The sequence below is a fragment of the Bison bison genome, unplaced genomic scaffold (assembly GCF_000754665.1).
Source record: "Bison bison bison isolate TAMUID 2011002044 unplaced genomic scaffold, Bison_UMD1.0 scf7180017864145, whole genome shotgun sequence".
NCBI lineage: Eukaryota > Metazoa > Chordata > Mammalia > Artiodactyla > Bovidae > Bison > Bison bison.
The window spans coordinates 3,705,649-3,727,676 of NW_011494717.1; the positions used below are offsets into that span (position 1 = coordinate 3,705,649).

The 22,028-nt window shown below is 36.4% G+C and overlaps 1 protein-coding gene and 1 non-coding gene across 2 annotated transcripts in view; both read left to right on the forward strand.

The window, feature by feature from the left end:
• LOC104989114 (tudor domain-containing protein 15-like) overlaps positions 1-22,028 on the forward strand; it is a 116,600-nt gene that overhangs the window by 42,013 nt on the left and 52,559 nt on the right. The gene's annotated exons all lie outside the window — the stretch shown is intronic.
• Positions 21,431-21,502, forward strand: TRNAC-GCA. Its single transcript has one exon. It is a non-coding gene; the product is annotated as a tRNA-Cys (tRNA).

Below are 22,028 nucleotides of genomic sequence, written 5' to 3' on the forward strand. Positions count from 1 at the left end.
TCCAAGGGACCTTCAAGAGTCTTCTCCAACACCACAGTTCAAAAGCATCAATTCTTTGGTGCTCAGCTTTCCTCACAGTCCAACTCTCACATCCATACATGCCCACTGGATAAACCATAGCCTTGACTAGACAGACCTTTGTTGACAAAGTAATGTCTCTGCTTTTGAATATGCTATCTAGGTTGGTCACAACTTTCCTTCCAAGGAGCAAGTGTCTTTTAATTTCATGGCTGCAGTCACTATCTGCAGTGATTTTGGAGCCCCCCAAAATAAAGTCAGCCACTGTTTCCACTGTTTCCCCATCTATTTGCCATGAAGTGATGGGACCAGATGCCATCATCTTCGTTTTCTGAATGTTGAGCTTTAAGACAACTTTTTCACTCTCCTCTTTCATCAAGAGGCTCTAGTTCTTTGCTTTCTGCCAAAGGGTGATGTCATCTGCGTATCTGAGGTTATTGAAATTTCTCCTGGCAATCTTGATTCCAGCTTGTGCTTCCTCCAACCCAGCATTTCTGGGTTGGAGGAAGTATATATGATATACTCTGCATATAAGTTAAATAAGCAGGGTGACAATATACAACCTTGATGTACTCCTTTTCCTATTTGGAACCAGTCTGTTGGTCCATGTCCAGTTCTAACTATTGCATCCTGACCTGCATACAGATTTCTCAAGAGGCAGGTCAGGTGGTCTGGTATTCCCATCTCTTTGAGAATTTTCCACAGTTGATTGTGATCCACACAGTCAAAGGTGTTGGCATAGTCGATAAAGCAGAAGTAGATGTTTTTCTGGAACTCTCTTGCTTTTTCAGTGATCCAGTAGATGTTGGAACTTTGATCTCTGGTTCCTCTGCCTTTTCTAAAACCATAAATTTCTCGGTTTATTCAGGTCTGTTATTTAAATATTGTCTTATAGAGGCCAATCTTGACCATTCTTTATAAAGTAAGTGTATTTCCACCTATATAACTCCTTATCCTATTATTCTCCTTTATTTTATGTTCTTATGTTGATGACAACTGATGTTATGGTGTGTATTTATTTTGTCTCTCCCTGTTAGAATGGAAGATGTCTGAAGGAAAGAAATTTGTTTGTATTTTCCCCTATAGCCCCTGCACTGAGGGCTTTGTTCACATATAATATGTACTCAATAAATATTTGTTGACTAATGAATAGATAAATGAAATTTCTGACAGTCACAGACTTTCTCCCTGTGCTCAGTTCAAAACATTTTCTTTTTTGTTTTTCTTGTTTAAGATTAGCTCTAAACATTGCTGGACTTTTTTTGTAAGTATGCCTTTAATTTATGCATTATGAAAGTCAGAATTTTCTGAATTAAATAAGTTTATGCATTCTTTTAAAAATAATACATTACATCTTTTTTCTTTTGTGATTCACTCTTAGGGTGATGAACCAAAAAATTCTGAGGTCCTTTAGAATTTACAAGTAGAAACTTTGGCCACCAGATGGAGACCCAGTACTGACATTTATGATAGGCTGACTATCCAAGAAGTAATAGTAAAAATATAAAATGCTTAAACAAATACCTTTTTCCCCTTCTGATTTTTTTTATAATTCTCACAAATTTTACTCTTTAGAGTCAGTCTTACCTATATTCAGGAAGGTTTGGTGTGGATAGCAAGTTGTAGTAAAAAGGAAACATTAAAATCTGATTCATTCAAAGATCAAGAAGTGAAAAGTGATCCACACGAAGATCAGGGTACTTGTCTAATTCTGTTAAGTAAGATTGGAGGAGCACAGGGCTGTTGAAAAAAAGTTAGAGTAATGTTCATTTGATTGGATTTTAGGAGTGAAGGGATTTGTATTAGTGGGAAAAAGGGCAGTCAGGTAAGAATATAAAAAGGAAAATAACTCATGATGAAAACAGCTGTAACTAAAGTGTGCTTTCTTGATACAGTGGAGTAGAACAGCAATGAAGTCCACAGAGAGGCTTTCAGAGATTTGTCAGTAGCAGGATATTCTGAGAAATTTTCTGACAGGCCAGGCAAATGGGATTGTGCTTGTTCCTTCTTAAATGAGTGGAGAAGTTGGCCTATTTCTCACTTTACCCCTTTGCTTTTGGTATCTTTCCATAGTGCTGTGCAGTTTGGAGACTACATGTACCTCTTATGAGATACCTAAAGCAATAAACGTTTTCTTCGGAGTTCTTGGTGAATATGATTTCCTCATAACTGAAAGACAAAAGACTCCAGAAGGGAAATTTAAATAACTTTTCCATATTTGCTTGCTAGGTTTCATTTACCTTGCTTCTAGAGATGGGCAACTGCACAAAAAGTTAGTGACATTTTGTGACAATGCAAGAAGAAAAATCTTTCATGGCTTATATGCTGTTTGACCCAACATTAGAGGAAAAGTTTACCTTTTGTTTCACTGTCACCTCATGGAGAGGTTGGTGAACTTGGCTCTAGTTTTCTTTTACTCTCTGTAAATGGCAAGTCACCTTTTAACTCAGCTCTCTGCCTCTGCTCTCTCTCCTGTTGCTTTGGCCTTTTGTACTCCTGTCAGGCTAATGTGTCTAAAACAATGATGATGAAACCTTCCCATAATCAATCAAAGACTGCATTCAGTGCAGGGTAAATCCAAAATGTTAGGCCTGATGAGGTCTACGCATCTGATCCTGCCTACAGTTTGGACTGATGGCTCATCTCGTGTGTAACTTCTGGAGCCTCCCTTAATGCTTCTGAACAAAAGCCACATAAGTCCCCTCTTCTGTATTTATGTTTTTGTTTGTACTATTGGTGTATACCTGATGCATTGTACCTAACTATATTGATTTTTGACCTTCCATATATTTTTGATGCTTGTCTTCTGGAATCCTCTCTTATTTCCTAGGGTCTTCAGCACCGAAATAAAAGCAATTAGTAAAACGTTGTTCAGCCTTTCAGTTTTATTTTTGTAGGAACGTGTAAAAATCATTTATGTCCTGCCATGCCCTGCTAAAGATTTTAGATAACTTTGGTTTTTAAAATTCATACTCAAAACCAAAATAGCCTGTTGGGCAAAATGAAAAACCATAGAGGGTATTATCATTTTAGCCTTTTAAAATGTAAATAGTTTGTCACATTTATATTACATTATGCATAATATTTAATAGAACTTATTTCTCTTTTGAACATTATATGCAAATCAGAAACCAATAAAGTCAATTCATAACCTTGAAGAACTTACCAAAAGGAAGAATTAGTTCCTTCTTGTACTTTTCTGTCAAAAATACCTACACCAGGGGCTTCCCTGGTTAAGAATCTGCCTTGCCATGCAGGGGACATGGGTTTGATCCCTGGTTGAATAACTAAGGTCCCACGTGCCCCAACTACTGAGCCCACATGCTCTAGAGCCTACAGGCCACAACTAAAGAGTCTGTGCACTACAATGAAAGACTCTGCTTGATGCAGTGAAGATCCTGAGTGCTGCAACTAAGACCTGATGCAGCCAAATATTAAAAAATAATAAAACAACACCTGCACTAAACACATGCAAAACAATGTATATAATAGTAACAAGTATAGTGAAAATCTTATTAGAAATTTTCATGTATCGAAAAGTGCTTTGGATTTAATTTATTCCTTAATGAAAAAAATTTTTAACACTTGCTCTTTGTCAGATACCATCCTAGGTCCTGGAAAATATTTATAAATAAAAAGGTCAACTCTTAATACTCATGGAACTTACCATCTTATGAGGATGATAAACAGAAGTAAGCAATGAGCAAACATTCTGGATAATGGTGGTTGCTATTAGGAAAATCAGGGCAATAGTTTATAGAATGTCAAAGAACATTTTTACTTTTTCCCCTCATTTAAAAAATTACGTGAGCAGTGGTGATAGATTTGATCACAGAGTAGGGGTGAATGTCAAGACATGGCAACTTGCCTTTTGTAGGGAATATCCTCATGTGCCTCAGATCACTGGAGTTCCGAATCTTCACTGAGATTTTAGGCTTTGGTATTTTCATGGAGTTTATCTCAGATCTTTTTTTGCCACGCAAGTGTCTTATCAAGGTATCTGGCTTACTTGATGTTTCCTACTCTATTCCATCAATGTGGTTCTATTAGTATAATGCACCAGCATCATGCTCTGTGGAATAGGAAAACAATCAAGCTCTCTATAGATTAATTTGCTTTATAGAGCCTGAGAGTTGACCTACTTTGAGGCAAAACAGTGAGGAGTTACTTCTGTTACTCCTAAGTGAGAATAGTCTGCTTTGAGTATTCTTTATCGGATGGTAGAAAAAGAATTCACCAGAGCAGTAGCTGCCTGCCAGGTGCTAGGCGTTGGGTTGATTTACTTTAGTAGAGTGGCCGCATCTGGACCAGCAGCTTCAATTGGCATAATTGCTTGATTAGGATGTCCTTCTTTAAGATATATCTTGGAGTTAAACAGGGCTGTGTTAGGAATCCTTACCTCAGCAGCTTTCAAAAATTTGGTGGTATCCTAATCTCTATAATTCTCCAGAGATATCTGGTATTCTTATAAATGTATTCTTTAGGTAGGTAGATGTCACTCCAGAGGCTTCCACTTGGCCCTTCCCACTGTAAAAGACTTTACTTTTTTAAGAGTTCATGTACCAGGGGACAGTCCTGGTGGTCCAGTGGCTGGACAATGCAGGGGGCCTGGGTTCGGTCCTTGGTTGGGGAATTGGATGCCACAGCTGGGAGTTCACATGCTGCTGCTGAAGGATCTCAAGTGCCACAGCGAGGACCGAGGATCCTGCAGGTTACAACTGCGGCCTGGTGAAACCAAAGAAATAAATGGATAATTAAATATATACACATTTTTAAGAGTTAAAGTGAAGATTCCTCTTTTTTTCTACTGTATCTGTTTCAACTGTATATTAAGGATCTGGGGAAATGGCCATAGGTTGAGACTGTTGTCACTCTGAGTATCTAAAAAACTTAAGACTGAACTCCTTTTGTCTTTGAATAGATGACCACAGTGGCTTTCTGGACTCAGAGGGTTTAACATTAACTCAAAGCTATGTTCAACAATCTTCCAAACACCTAGCTATTTCTATACCCCCAAAGCCTCACATTTTATCCCCTTGGGAAAAATCAGGATTTATGGAATGTACTTAAATACCTCACCATCCCTTCACTTAAGGGGCTCAGTGTCTCTAACTCAGAATTAAGTATTATATGAAGAACTATGACTCTATTTTGGTGGCTCATGTCGTGATGTTCATCAGATTCAAGAGGTTTTTGAGTTATACAAATCATGTAGAATCTTAGAAAGCTGCCCATTCATCTCAGTCCTCTCCTCAGTTTTCTAGTATCAAAGGTCATTAGTACTTAGAACATCCTGACTATAGCTACGTTCTTCCCTTTGGGTGGTTAGGTGTGACTTCTAGGCTTGTACTGTCCAGAGAACTGATCATTACATAGGGATCCTGGTACCTCTGTCACTTACAGGCATCATCACCAGCATCCTTGCCCTACAAAGAATGCACTCCATAACACTTTTCAAAGATGCTCGCATTTCCCTCAACATTTATATTTCTGAATTCCTTGATTAAGTTAGTATCGTCTAAGTTTTCTTGAGGGGCATAGGATAATGGGAGAGTAGACCATTCATAACGAACAGCATTCCTGTCGCCCCAAGTTTTTGGATCCTTTCTTTGATATACTAAGAATTTTCTGACATTTCAGCTTCGTTTAAGATAGTCACATTGTGAACAGTTTTTTGTTTGTTTTGGTTCTGGAGTTTAGAAGGGGCTCTGCCAGTACAATTAGATGTAAATCATCTGTAAATAGAGGGTACCCAGATTACTTCATTAGTTCACAGATACTAAGATTTTCTTCTATTGTAATTTTTGTGTTTACATTTTTATTTTTGCCCTTCACATTTGGATCTTTGACTACAATGCATTGTAGGGACTTTATATGTTTTCTCCTTTAATTTCTTTACTGTTTTGTGGTTATACTAATTTACACTCCCATTAATCCTTACCTGCACCATGGCCTACATTGGTGGTATTAACACTTTTTGTTCATTAGATGGTAACTGTCTTGTTGCAGTTGAACAGTTTTTCTTTGTCTATTGAGCATTTCTAGTTCTTTAAAGTAGGTGTGATTTACCATTAATTTCTTTTGCTCATCATTGTTAAAATGTCATCTGCTCAATGACTTGTATTTTAAACTTGCACCCCCCACCATGCAATCTTGATTCTCCTTAAACTACTCTGTTTTTAGTTTTCTCCATAATGCTCATAACCTTCTAGTATAATTTTATTTATCAGGTTTACTGTTTATTGTCCATTTCTCATGGATATCTCTATGGAATGTCAGGTCTATCAGGAAGGATAGTTGTCTGTTTGGTACATTGATGTTTCTAGAATAATGCCTGGCAAATAGTAGATGCAGGTATTCCCTGATATCCAAGTGTAGAGCATTCCTTTGAAATCTTGTGTAAGCTGAAATGGCATCAACTGAAGAAGCAGTTACCTTAGTACTTACCTTGCAAATGGATGCAGAAAATGAATTGAGGAAAGGCACAGATCCCAGGTGGCGCTAGTGGTAAAGAAGCCACCTGCCAATGCAGGAGACTTAAGAGATGCAGGTGTAATCCCCGGGTTGGGAAGATCCCCTGGAGAAGGAAATGGCAACATAACTCCAGTATTTTTGCCTGGAGAGTCCCATGGACAGAGGAGCCTGGTGGGTTGTGGTCCATAGGCTCCAAAAGAGTCGGACACGACTGAAGCAACTTCATGCAAAAGCACAGCTGCTCACAGACAGAGTTCAAAGCTGTGGTGTGTTGATGCTCAGATACTGAGTATACATCCACGTCTGTGGAAGGAGCTTGGTGGTGCTACTCTTGTTACTCAGGGTGTACGCTGCCTCTGTAAAGGCTCTTTGCAAAACATGGTGAAGGCTCTTTTCACCCTGTTTTTTTCCTTCATAAAATCGAAAATCCTCTTGGAATTTCTTTTGTTTAGCAAAAACAGGCACTAATGTAAGACTTTTGTAAAAGCAAAGTGGCATAAAGCAAACTTTCAAAAGGTGGGAAATACCTGTACTTGTTATAGACTTCCTCCTTTCTTTCCTTCTCCTCTGCTCCAGCTTCATGTGCTGAAATCACCAGTGCATTAGAACATGACTGTATTTGTAAAGAAGGTTTTTAAAAAGGAAATTAGGTTAAAATGAGGTCATTAGGGTGGGTCGTAATCCAGGACAACCAGTGTCCTTATAAGAAGAGGGAATTTGGATATAGACATACACAGAGGGAAGTCTATGTGAAGACACAGGGTAAAGACAGTTACATATCTACAAGTCAAGGATAGAGTCCTCAGAAGAAACCAACTCTGCTGAAACCGTGATTTTGGACTTCCAGCTTCTATAATTGTGAGAAAATAGCTTTCTGTTAATGCCACCCAATCTGTGTTACTTTGTTAGCAGCCCTCGCAAACTAATACAGTGTTCAATATATATTTGTTGAGTTGAATTTATACTCTTATTGGAAATTTTGCCTTATTTTTATTTCTTATAACATACAAAGCTTTTTTGAAAAAAGAAGGCAAATATTCATGAACAAAGGAGCCTGGCAGGCTACAGTCTGTGGGGTTGCGAGAGTTGGACACAGCTTAGCGACTAAACCACCACCCACCATGTTTTAAGAATATTTACATTCTCTTGTTGAAAATTTACTTTCCCAGTTTTTCTCTTCCTGTTTAGCTTTGATTACATTTGGTTATCTTTTAACTTTGTTTACGGTGAGGTTTTAAAGTTGTTGTACACAAATGCTTAGTAGTGTGGTGATTTTAGTCGCTAAGTCGTGTCCGACTCTTGTGACCCCACGGACTGTAGCCTGCCAGGCTTCTCTGTTGGTGGGATTTCCCAGGCAAGAATACCGGAGTGGGTTGCCATTTCCTTCTCCAGGGGATCTTCCCTGACCCAAGAATCGAACCCGGGTCTCCTGCATTGCAGGCATATTCTTTACTAACTGAACTACCAGTGAAATCAGTAATTTCTTAGTGTATTTGGGGTTATTTCTGAGATTTTCATTGTGTTTATTTCCATTATCTGTTTATTCTGGTGCCAGTATCATACTTCTTAACTGTGGTAAATTTATAGTATGTTTTAACATCTATCTCTCTTATTTTCTTCTTCATAGATACAATATCTTCAGATTTGCATGAGAATCCTGTTATGATTTAGTGCCTTGATTTTTGCTGCAGGCGTGATAGTTAAAATTGTATTTGTTTGAATTCCTTTAAATTGGTCATTTTCTTTCAGACTACAGAATTATCTCATATAAGTCCATTTAAAAAAATTACTATTTTTTTCTCATCATGTTATTAATGAATGCATTTGGGGTGGGGGAAGTGTATATTTTTCTAATATTGGAAGTTACATAATTTCTTTAAGTGAGAATGAAAAGACTAGATTTACATAATTTTTATTTATTTAAGTTAGAGAGGTCTAAGGCATAGGGAAAGAGTAGGCATGGCCTTGTAACAATAATCTCACCCATTACGTTGATGTGCATGTTTTCGGAGTGTTTTTATTTTATTTTTAATGCAGCCTGACTAGTTAGACCCTAGCAGGTGGTGTGAGGCAAGTGAGTAGCCTAGCAGGCTCCCAGGACCCTGAGAATGGGTGCCTCTTTCAGTTTCGTTCCCTGGGAGCTTCTCTTGTTTCACTCTTGGCTCTTCTAAGGGTAGGCTGGGTGTATCATGGGTCACCCTTCCAAGAGTGTGCAAACAGGTGCTGCTGGCAGAATTTGCTCCCCACATGTTACTCCACAGCCCATTCCCACCTACAGTTGCTGAGGCCCAGGTTGTGTTAGTGGAGGTTTCCCCTGGGAAATTTACTTCCAAGTTAGGGATTTTCTTCACTTGTAATAATTTAGAATTTGCCTTTTCCTTTGTCTGAGGGTATGTTTTACAGGAATTCCTGGTAAGTGTGTATATTCCCCTCCTTTTGAAATGGGAGAATCTCTGTTTATGCTTAGTCATTTCAATTTCAATGAGGAGATAAATATATTGGATCATTTTGTGATCTTGAAGGTTAATACTTTAGTGTATTTTCTTCTAGAGTTTTTTTCAAGTATATATTTTATACATAGCTGAAATAAAAATTCTGTACAGTTTTCTGCCTTTTTTTTTTTTTTTAATTGACAGTGGTTAGTCACTCTGTTGTGTCTGTCTCTTTGTGACCCCATGGACTGTAGCTTGCCAGGTTCCTCTGTCCATTAAATTCTCCAGGGAGGAATACTGGAGTGGGTAGCCATTCCCTTTTCCAGGGGTTCTTTCTGACTCAGGGATTGAAACCTGGTCTCCTCATTGCAGGCAGATTCTCTACCATCTGAGCCACCAGATTTGACATTTTTACCTGACATTATATCAGAATATTTTGCTGAGTTTTGGTGAACATATTTTTAATGACAGCATTCACTTTTCACTTTCATTGGAGAAGGAAATGGCAACCCACTCCAGTGTTCTTGCCTGGAGAATCCCAGGGACGGGGGGGAGCCTGGTGAGCTGCCGTCTATGGGGTCGCACAGTCAGACACGACTGAAGCGACTTAGCAGCAGCAGCAGCAGCAACACTCCATTAAAAGGATATAGGGACTTCCCTGGTGGTCCAGTGGCTAAGACTAGGCACTCCCAATGCAGGGGGCTCAGGTTCCATCCCTGGTCAGAAAACTAGATCCCACATGCTCCAACCAAGAGTTTGTATTCTGCGACTAAAGATCACACATGCCAGAAGATCGAAGATCCTGGGTGCCCCAACTAAGACCTGGCACAGCCAAATAAATAAATATTTTAAATAAAAAGGATATAGTAAGTTCTTTCTCAGCCATTTGACTTCTTATTGTTTGTGCATAAGAGATATTATAGGCTTACTGACAATGTAGTTTGCTGTAAATGTGCACCTACTGTATGCCACCCTGTTTTATAATGCTAGTGATGGTGATAGAGAGATGTGTAAGTTGGGGTTAGGATGATACATTGTAATGAAATATATAAAAAGTTATTTTGGAATACTAAGGAGAGAGTATGATTGATATTTGGTATTGCTATTTGTGGGTATAGTTTCACCAATGAGTGGCATTTGAAATGACCTTGAAGGCTTAGTAGTTTTTATAGAGTTAGGAAGAAAGCATTCAAGGAAGAAAGAACAACATAAATAAAGACATAGAAAAAAAAATGGAATTCAATGCTGACCTGTTATCTGTGCTTACAGTAATTCACTGATAAGTCAAGGCTGTATCCTAGTGAGTACTTTAACCATATCCCTTTTTAGACCCCACTAGCTGTTGATAAGAATATCTAGTTATGTTATTTGTATATTATGTCCACATATTTTCACCTCTCTCTTTTCTGATGTCATCTGTGAAAAATAGGTTTGATATGTGTCTTTTGTTTTCTTCTATTGAATTTAAATTCATTAGTCTAGTAAGAAATTATTTTGGTAAAAGGCAATAGCCATAGAAAAATAAGAACCAACTTTGAGTGTCTGCAAGATCTTATGTGGAAATGAAGAAATAGTTTTTAAAGAAATAATTGTGGTGTTTTTAGCTAGTGTGAACAACAGAACATAATATAGAAGAAAATCTCTTTTTTACTTCCCATCCTTACTTGTTTGTGTGCACTTCTCTTAACATTGAGTATATTTAAGAACTGCTGAGAATAAAGAATTCTGAGAACAAAGGATCTATATCACACATATTGTAAGCTTTAAGTGGGCATTTTATGTGTGTTTTAATGTTGCCAGAATATATATTAGGAGTGGAAATCACCAACTCTGGAAACAAGGAGGCCTTTTATCAAATTAGTAAAAGGGCAGTGAGATTTGTTAAGGCCAGAGATGTAATGGTTAGATAATATGTCAAGTCTGTGGAGAGCACTAATTGCAGCAAGAGATTAAAGTCTCTGTTGAAATCACTTAAAGCTCTAAAGACTTGCTGAAGTAAATCAGAACAATGCCCCGTGTCACAGCGCTATCAGCACCCGATGTTCATTCATCATGTGCTTCTACTTTTTGCCTTGAGTGTTTCTACAATTGTCCTCAGGACAGTGGGACTGTAGTTATCATACTGAGGAAGATTAAGAGCTTTGCACCTCTAATAGCAAACCTGCAATTACCCAATGGGGGAAGACACCACAGATTAAGTGCAACAAAAGGGAGATCTCCATCACCTTAATTTATTCAGGCCACCAACCTGGGGAAGCTACTTAATAAAATAATTCTGAACTTGGCCAAACTTTATGGCCGTTATTTTTTAATTTGAAAATTAGTAAATTAACCTTTCTGGCATAATCATGTGTGAAAGTAGCTTAGTCGTGTCCAACTCTGACTCTTTGTGACCCATGGACTAAACAGTCCATGGGATTCTCTAGGCCAGAATACTGGAGTGGGTAGACTTTCCTTTTTCCAGGGGATCTTCCCAACCCAGGGATTGAACCCAGGACTACCACATGGCAGGCGGATTCTTTACCAGCTGAGCCGCAAGGGAAGCCCAAGAATACTGGAGTGGGTAGCCTATCCCTTCTCCACCAGATCTTCCTGAGCCAGCTATCAAACCGGGGTCTCCTGCATCGCAGGCAGATTCTTAACAACTGAGCTATCAGGAGATAATCATGGCTGGGTCTCAAATCTAAGCAGTTAGATGTCCTTCTCCCCACCCAGCCTTTTCTTACTAAAAGGTGTGTTAGAAAAGGATGCTCTTTAGAGTTAAACATATGTGGTTGGCTCTTAGGGGAATTCCATCCACTCTCCAATAAACAGAATACTTTTCCTATACTCAGGGACAACACGAGGCTGTTGACAATCACACTGGAAGGTTAAGGTGCTGGTAGTACAGATGTTAGGTGGTGTTTGATTCTGAGCTTTGTGGTTCAAAGGATACTGTGACAGGATTTTTAGAATCGGGTGTAGAATGGCAGGCACCTTTTGAGGGAAGAAATGGATTTTTAAAAGCAAATTTTGGATAAAATATAAATATATGAAGTTTTAATTTTAAAAGCTTTTTTAGGTTTAAAGTTTTTGTGAATTTGTGAACACATATATTCTGTGTTAGAACATGGTTTATCAAATTATTTTTTTCTATGTGGATATGTAAAGTCCTATAAAATATACTTCATATTTTTTTAAACAAATTTCTCTTAAAATATGTAAAATCCAAATGTTTTCCATTATTTTTTATATAATAAAGCTTTGTAAAGATAGAGACACTGTTCTTAAAAAAACAGGTATTAGAATTAAAGAACAAACTTGAATGCTGTTGGCTATGGAGGTCTGCTAGGGATATTGTCCCTAAAATATCTTTTCCCTTGGGATTCTCTCACTTATGTACTGTCACCATGCAGGTTAAAAATGGTCTGTCCCTAGGGCTGCGTTAAGACTTTAGAGGCCATAAATGCTAAAAGGAGTAGTAGTACATGATGGTTTTATATCATTATTAAAAAAATACCGAAGAGTGAGAATACTAAAGGTGTCTGTTTTTATTCTCTTTATAATGACTACTCCAACGCTCTCCATTCACACATATGTTTATTCATTTAAAAGATTCATTTAAAAATATTTTTGATATCCTTGCATGCATTTAATCCAATACTGACTGCCTCATTAGAACTCATAGAATTTTTCTTTTTTTTAATATAACTCCCTTCTGCCTAAAATTTTCCCAGAATTCATGGCCAATATCATACTGATACCCTTTAAGCTAAAATCAGCCCACTGTGCATGTTGTGCACACACACACACACACACACACAAAATGTGTATATGTGTATAGGTATATGTGTATATGTATTCATACATGTTAGTACGGTTTCATTTTTATGAGCTTTTTAGAATTTTCAGTTTTTAAATCTATGTAACTGATAAAATAGGAATAGGTTGGAGGGAGAGGAAGAAAAATCCTCATTCTGTTACCTCTCTGCTTTGGAAACATGAGGATTTTACTTGAAGTGTCTACCTTGTTTCCTTGCATTAAATTACTTCCAGCAAGTGAAATTTGTTACCTGGATAAATAGACTACACTTGTCTCAAATATCATGATTCCAAAAAAGATCTTGTTCTCGTAGCATTTCCCTCCGGGACTCAGAATTGATTCATTCTACAGATATTTTGGTGTGTCTACTGGATGCAAATCACTCCATAAATATTTATGCAAGGTCTGTGTTTGGGACGCAAATGAATAATATCATTCCTGACCTCAAGAAGTTTATTTCTGATAGGAGAAATGAGAAAATTAGAATTATCTGTAATAAAAGGTGAACTAGAGTAAGTTCTGCATTAATGTCCATTTAATATTTAAGGAGTTAGGGCAGAGTAAGATTTAGTGTCATAAATGTATTTTAATTTTAGCTCTAACCAACAAGACTTTTTTTTTTTTTTTTATTCTTGCACTCCATGAGCATGGAGGTGAATTCATTTTTAGAGAGAACACTGTCTCTTTTCCATTAAGAGACAAAGCAATTAAATGGAGAGTTTGAAATTTTTCTGTGTGCTTTGCCATACAGGAAGTTATCTTGCTCTTCCCACTCAAATAATGAAAGCAAACAAACAAAGGAAAACACCTGCTTATTTCACCTCTAATTGTGTTTTCTTTCATCCTGCCCCCCAAGGGCCAGATTCAGTCAACAGCTGTGCACCATGTGTGCCCAGAATCTGTAGAAATTTGTGTGTGTCTGCAGAGCACACTTCTTTTTTTTCTCATGGCATAGTCATGATTGAGTTTAGTTTATTTTTTCCATTGTAGTGTTTGAGAGAATGCGTGATGAGAAATAATACACACATACTTATAATTAAAGTGGTCTTTCAAAGCACATTTGAAATTGTATCACATTCATCTCCTAATATTTGGCAGCTACAAGGACATGTGAAGAGTTGATCTCCCTATGGCTTACTTTTTCATGGGGAAGGGGAGAGGTCTAGCTGCCTTCACAGTAATTAATCTGTAGACTTTAACTAGAGAGTCATATTCTGCAGTTTTTATGATTGGGGATATGGAAACTTCATTTCTGGGCTTCCCAGGTGGTGCTAGTGGTAAACCTGTCAATGCAAGAGACTTAAGAGATGCGGATTCAATTCCTGGATCAGTCTTGAATTGGCTCATCCCCTGGAGGAGGGCATGGCAACCACTCCAGTATTCTTGCCTGGAAAATCTCATGGACAGAGGAGCCTGGAAGGCTACAGTCCATGGAATGACAAAGAGTAAGACAGGACTAAAGTGATTTAGCATGCCTGCAGGCAGACTTCATGTTTGCAAACAGGACACTGCTGAGAAAGAGCTATGCAGGGGTCACAGTTTGAATACTGATTTTTCTTGAATATTTTAGGTTATGAATGTCAGAGCTGGTATTTAGGTGCTCCTCATAAAGGATTTCAAAATGTTATTAACATTACTCTTATGAATCCTCTTGTTTCATATGGGGGCACAGAACTGACTAGTCAGTTAATATGCAGTAAAAGAGAAGCATAACCTTTCTGAAACTTCTGTGGTAACTTCATTTTTATTTATAGTTCTGCCTTGTTGCTAGAGGTTCCCAGTCATGGTCAGGTGCTTAGGTAAAGTGCTGAGCCATTTAACTTTTCCTAGATTATAAATGAGTTTATCTTATTTCAAATGTTCTTAATTTAAGACAGCCTACATTCTTTAAAAACAATGACCCTCAACCAAATAAATCAAGGAATGAATAAATCAGAACTCTAGAAAACATCAGTCTAGTTTATCAAAGTCCTGATATTGTGGTGATGAAATAAAGCAGTAGCCAGTTGCAAGTGACAAATGGCTAAATTGATTAACATCCCCCTTCAAAATTCATTTTAAATAAATTCATACAGGAGATATCGTCCTTATAGTAGTCTAGCAGACCCACAATGCCATATGGATTTCTGTTTTCACCAAGAAGAAATTATGGTTTTTGAAATTAGTATGAATATGCTTGATTTGTTCTGTAGTAGCATCAAGTTTTTACTGTTTTTAGTTTCTGTTATTTGTTCTTGCCTTTGGTTGATGTTATGTAGTCTTTGAGGGACTTTTTGTAAGGCCATTTTTGACCTTATTTCCTGTAATTGAGGCTTTGTGACTATCAACACGCTGATCCCTGCAGTGTGTGCTTATTTTCCTTCTGGACTTGCAGCAGAGGTATCCCAACCAACGAGTGAGATGTCAGTGTCCGCTCAGTCATGTCTGACTCTTTGTGACCCCATGGGTTGTAGGCCACCAGGCTCCTCTGTTCATGGAATTCTCCAGGCAAGAAAACTGGAGTGGGTTGCCATTCCTTCCTCAGTAGTTACCTTTGCTCTGCTGATCATCTTTGCAATCCCACCAGGCATAGCCTGATAGTGATTTCCTGGGTTTCCCAATAAAGGTTGGAGCTTATCTCCATAAATTATCATGATGCTGTTGAAGGGAAACAACAGGACACAAAGTCTGCAAATATTTTCCCTGACATAAATTATATATAAATAAAAGTTGTAATAGATGTGAAAGCTACTGGCTTAATTAATCAGACATTTCAAAATTTTATAATAAAGTAAATTGATTTGAATTTTGATGAGAATATAGCCTGCTCAATTAAGTGTGGTAATGAAGATTTACAAGATGAGTAGAAGTATTTGCAGTTGACTTATACATCAATCATTGATATAATCCTTTTCATTTCTTTTCTGCCCATTTAATTCTGTATGGCATGTGTGGTTCAAGAAACTGTTTTTAAACTGCCATGGTAGCCAGAATTTTGGCATATCCTCTAGGCTGCTACAGTGCCTATGTTTATGATTTGGAGGATTGCATATCCTTGATGAGATTGAATTAGTCACAGTGTTTTGAGGAATCCTGTGTCCAGTGATGTTATTATCGTTGCTTATCCTTATTTACATATAATTGTCTATTGTGGAATATTTATCTCTGCCAGCTTTAGTATGGATAGAGAAAAAGAAAATATCTGACCTCAACAAATTGACCTTGATTCAGATTACATTTACTCTTCTGTTCATATTGTCATATTACTGCTTTCAACTACTAGCACATTTGGTAAAAATATTTAGTTTTTCTTATTAGTTTTTTTTTTTTTTTTGCCTTAACCTTTTTCTCGTTGCTGACCAATCACTATTCTCAGAAGATTGAGTAAGATCAGTTCTGTGTAACTTCTCTGTCATCTTTGCTGAAGAAGTATCTTTTAATGAACAGATTTATCTAGAATTTTTCCTTTGTCAAGTTTAGTGATCAGCCTGTTTAGGAGGATTACACATTCATTATTGTTGTTCAGTTGCTGAGTCAGGTCAGACTCTTTGCGACCCCATTAACTGTAGCACACCAGGCTTCCCTGTCCTTCTCTCTCTCCCGGAGTTTGCTCAAACTCATGTCCATTAAGTTGGTGATGCCATCCAACCATCTCATCCTCTGTCGTCCCCTCCTCCTGCTTCAATCTTTCTGAGCGTAAGTGTCTTTTCCAGAGTTGGTTCTTCGCATCAGGTAGCCAAAGTATTGGAGCTTTAGCTTCAGCATCAGTCCTTCCAATGAGTATTCAGGGTTGATTTCCTTTAGGATTAACTGGTTTGATCTCCTTGCTGTCCAAAGGACTCTCAAAAGAGTCTTCTCCAATACCACAGTTTGAAAACATCAATTCTTTGGTGCTCAGTCCTCTTTATGGTCCAACTCTCACATCTGTACATGACTACTGGAAAAACCATAGCTTCAACTATATGGATCTTTGTCAGCAAAGTGATGTCTCTACTTTTTAACATGTTGTCTAATTTTGTCATAGTTTTTCTTTTGAGGAACAAGCATCTTTTAATTTCGTGGCTGCAGTCATCTGCAGTGATTTTGGAGCCCAAGAAAATAAGATCTCTCACTATTTCCAGTTTTTCCCCATTTATTTGCCATGAAATGATGGGAATGGATACAATAATCTTCATTTTTTGAATGTTGAGTTTTAAGCCAGCTTTTTCTCTCTCCTCTTTTACCCTCATCAAGAGGCTCTTTAGTTCCTCTTTGCTTCCTGCCATTAAAGTGATATCATCTGCATATCTGAGATTGTTGATATTTCTCCTGGTAATCTTGATTCCACCTTGTGAGTCATCTGGCTGGACATTTTGCATGATGTAATCTGCATGTAAGGTAAATAAACAGGGTGGCAGCATACAGCCTTGTCATATACCTTCCCAATTTTGAACCAGTCTATTGTTCTATGTCTAGTTCTATTGCTTCTTGACCTGCATACAGGTCTCTCAGGAGGCAGGTAAGGTGGTCTGGTATTCCTGTCTCTTTAAGAATTTTCCATACACACAGTAGAAGGCCTTAGCATAGTCAGTGAAGCAAAAGTTGTGGGGAAAAGAATATCTGAGCTCAATCCTCAGATCCTCTTGAGAAACAAATAGTTCCAAAAAGCAAACCATGTTGAACATATCAATATTTCTTTTATGATTTATAGATTCTATGGATAATATAAAAATTAAAGTTCAGTATCCACCAATTCAAACATTTGATTTCTATTATCTCTTTTTTCCCCCCTAATTGAGTTGATGGGTTACATTGGAGGAAAATAAAAACATTACTCATATAAGGACAGATTCTGAGTAAAGAATATTGCCAGTGCTGACTCTTATCCAGGTTAGCGGTTTCAACATTCATGCTTTATTTCAATGTTATACAATGTTTAGTTAATATGTGGTGGTTCTCCGCAAGAAAAGAAAGTGTCTTGTAGAGTCAGTGCTGTTTTGTCAGACTATTAGTAGTAGAAGTTTGTGATATATCTAGAGAAGGAAAAAGAATGCTGCTAGCCTTATCATTGCTTAATTATAGATTCACTTTGACAGTTTTCCTGAAGTTGCTAGTTCCTGTTAAGGAATTTCAGGATTAAACAATCTAAATAATTGGAAAACAGATTGATTTTTCCCTATGGTTTAACTAAAGACAATAAAAAAATACTCCATACCCTCAACTTGAGAAACAAAATGTCACCTTTATCTCTGAAAGATTCTGTGTCCCACCCTAATTACTTCATCCTCCATTCATATTAATATAACCAAACTCCTGATTTTAGTGATGATTACTCCAATACTATTCTGTATGGTTTTACCACATTTGTATCTGATCCAAAATATGCTATTAATTTTGTACTTCCCAGTTTTTATATAAATAAAACTTTAATTGAATAGTATATTATAAAGTTCATCCATTTTTATGATGTAGCTATACTTCATTTGTTTCCCAATGCTGATAATTTGTTTCTGTTTTTCCTTATTTGCTGGCTAGAAGCTTATTGGTTTTATTGAACTTTTAAAACAATCAGCTTTTGGTTTCTTTGACTTATTGTTTTTCTATTCCTTTTGATTTTCAATTTGATTGATTTATACTTTTTATTATTTCTTTCCTTCTACTTGCTTTTTATTTTATTTTTCTGATTTTTAGTGTAAAGATTCAGGTAGTTGATTTGAAACCTTTTCTTTTTTACTTAAGTATATATTATCCTCTAAGCTCTGCATTGTCTGTGTCTCACACATTCTGTTACATTGTGGTTGTATTTCATTTAGCTAGATTTTGTAAAGCTGAACTCTGTCATATTGTATGTATCATCTTATAGCTTGCTTCTTATATTCAACATTTTGCTTTTGAATTTTAACCAATTTGATACATGAAGATATGATTTATTCATTTCAGCTACTTCATAGTATTCATCATACCCATAAATAACAGTTTATATATCTGAATCTATACTTCTGGACAGTTCTTACTTATTTTTGCTATCATAATCAGTTCTGTAATGAATATTTTTGTATCCATCTCCTTTTACTTATTATTACTTTGTTGACTAGAAGTGTAAATTGTGGGTGATATCATTCTGTAAGTGTCAACCAAGTCGAGTTGCTTGACTCTGTTGTTCAAGTCTTCCAAATGCTACTGATTTTCTTTCTACAATTCTAAATGTTTATGTCCTTAACAAGAGGACTTGATAATAAATGAAGCAAGAGAATTCCACAGAACTACAAAAATGAAATAAATTTACAATTATAACAGGATATTTTAGTACCCTAATATTAGTAAGGTTATAGAAGACTTGAGAGTACAATCAACCAACCTGACCTAGTTGAAATTTATAGTATACCTTATCCAACAACAGCAGAATACATTCTTCTCTAGTGCACATGAGATATTCATCAAGACAGACTATATACTGGGCCATAGAACAAACTTGATATTTAGAAAAATTAAAATTGTACTAAGTTTGTTCTCTGACTACAGTGAAATTAGCAATTAATAATAGAAAAATATCTATAAAAATCCCCCAAACTTATAAAGTTAAACAATACAAATCCAGAGGTCAAAAAGGAAATTACATGGTGTATTAATAATTATTTTCAGTAAAATGAAAGCAAAAGCACTGCATATCTATAGGATGCAACTAAAGCAGTTCTTAGAGGAAAATCTATAGAATTAAATATTTATATTAGGAAAGAGTAAGAGTCTCAAATTGATGACTTAAGATATACCTTAAAAGAATAGATACAACACAAAACAAGTAGAAGAAAGTAAGATCAGAAGTAGATGAAATTGTAATTACAAAAACAATAGAGAAAAATCAATAAACTCAATAAAAGAAGTGTTTAAGAAAGAAGATAGAGAAGATGCTTTTACCTCTATCATGAATTTTAAAAGAATACCAGTATAAAATTTTCAAATATTGAAAAGATAATAAGGAAATATTGTAAACATCTTTATGCCTATAAATTTGACAATTTTGAAAAACTTGCAAAATTTCCCCAAAGACACAAGCTATAGAAATACCTTCAGGAAGAAATAAATAATTTGTAAAGTTTATTCATCAAAGAAAGTGCATTCATAGTTAAATACATTCGAATAAGAAAAACCTCCCATACAGACAATTTCACTGGTAAATTCTATCAACACTTAGAAAATTTAATAGAAATATACTAATTCTACTAAATTTCTTTACAGATTAAATAGACATGGTTCTCAACTTCTCTACTCATTTTTTAGAGGCTGACATTACTCTGATGTTAAAACCAGACAAAGACACTACAAGATAATAAAACTAGAGACAAGTATTCCTCGTGTACATGTTAGAAATTATCATCAAAATGTCTACTGTCATTATGGCAAATGTCTGCTGTCATTCTCCCAAAATACTTACTGTCATCCTGGTAAGGATTTGAGGGACGCAAATTTAATCAAGGGATGCAGCATCACACATATTAAATTTGTTTTGCTCTATTTAAAGCCTGTCTCAGATTTTGACATTTGGACTTTCAATGAAAATCAGACCTTTTGTTGAGTTTGAGTTGATTAACCTTTTTCAGTAGATAACATTCCTTTAAATAGTGCCAAGAGATTCTCTGAGGAAAGAATCCATTGAATACTTATTTATAGTCATAATATTGCAATTCATCAGTCTTAAGTTTTATATTTTAAATGGGATTAAAGTATTAACTATCAAGGAAAATTAAGCTTACTTTAACTTTTCCTTAAAAACAAAAACAGAGTCACACTTACTTGGCATTGCATGCAGAGAATTTGAAATTCTAAGACTTTTGTCTGAGACCGTGTGGAAGGTCAACTGCTTATATTGATGCTTAGGCATAGTTCAGTGTCTGACTCTACACTTTGTTTACAATAATATGCTATTCCAGATCATGCAAATATATTCTGATTGTAGACCTGACACTAAGTCTGAAAGGTTCATAACTTTTCAGTTTGGCCCATGGTTACTGTTACCATTGTCACAACTGCAACCAATAAAGTGCCCCTGTCGCCAAACATCTGGTTTTCTCAGGACTGTGGGGATTCCCAGTATGTGAAGCTTTCAGTACTAAATGGGAAAGACTTAGGTAAACTGGGAGAAGTTGATCACACATATCATTCTAAGGTTTTTTTCATTGTCCCTTGCAATGATTAACACATTCTCTTTTATAGTAGATGAAAAACAAATATGTGTTCAAAAAATTGTTGAACATAAAGCTTTATCTTCAAGATTTTTCTAATGTAATAGAAAATCACTTTCATATTGCTTGTGACATACCTTTCAATTGCTGAAAAAAAATCTCCAGGAACCACTTGAACAAAGATGCTGTTGAGGTAAGGAAAGAATCACTCAGTATGCAAATAATTGTGGTAGCAAAAATAAGTATGATCTGTATGCTGTTGTGGGTAGTGATTTAATGAATTGTCTCCACCGATATTATGGAATGAACTAATCAGAAAACCCTGAAGATCGTTGATGAAAGTGTGCACTTGTGACTTGAACCATTTTATAGTTACTGAGACTGATTTGGTGGCCCAGAATATGGATAAATATTCTGGATGCACTTGAAAAGACTATGTATTCTGCTAATGTTGGGTGGAATGTTCTACAAAATGCCACTAAGGTAAAGATGGTTGATTATGTTGTTTAAGTCTTTTATATCCTCTATGTTTTTCTGTTTACTAGTTCTTTCAACTTTGGAGGGCTTCCCTGGTGGCTCAGATGGTAAAGCGTCTGCCTGCAATGCAGGAGACCCGGGTTCGATTCCTGGGTCGGGAAGATCCCCTGGCGAAGGAAATGGCGATCCACTCCAGCACTCTTGCCTGGAAAATCCCATGGACAGAGGAGCCTGGTAGGCTACAGTCCATGGGGTCACAAAGAGTCGGGCACGACTGAGCGACTTCACTTTCACTTTTAACTTTTGAGAGAGCAAATGGAAATATGTAGTTATAATTATCGATTTGTTTTTTTCTCCTTGTAATTCTATCAGTTTTTGTTTCATTTACTTTGACGGTCTGTTATTAGGTGAAGAAACATGTTATTAGGTGAAGAAACTAGGACTGTTATGTCCTTTTGATGAATTGACCCCTTTATAATTATAAATTTTTTTTTTATCCTTGTTAAGAACTTTTTTCTCTTGAGATTGACATACACACACTACTATAAAATAGGTAACTAATAAGAACTCTGTATATTGCAGGGAACTCTACTCAATATGTTATAGTGACCTGTATGGGAAAATAATCTAAAAAAAGAGTGGATATATGTATCACTGATTTACTTTGATGTACAAGCAGAAACTAAA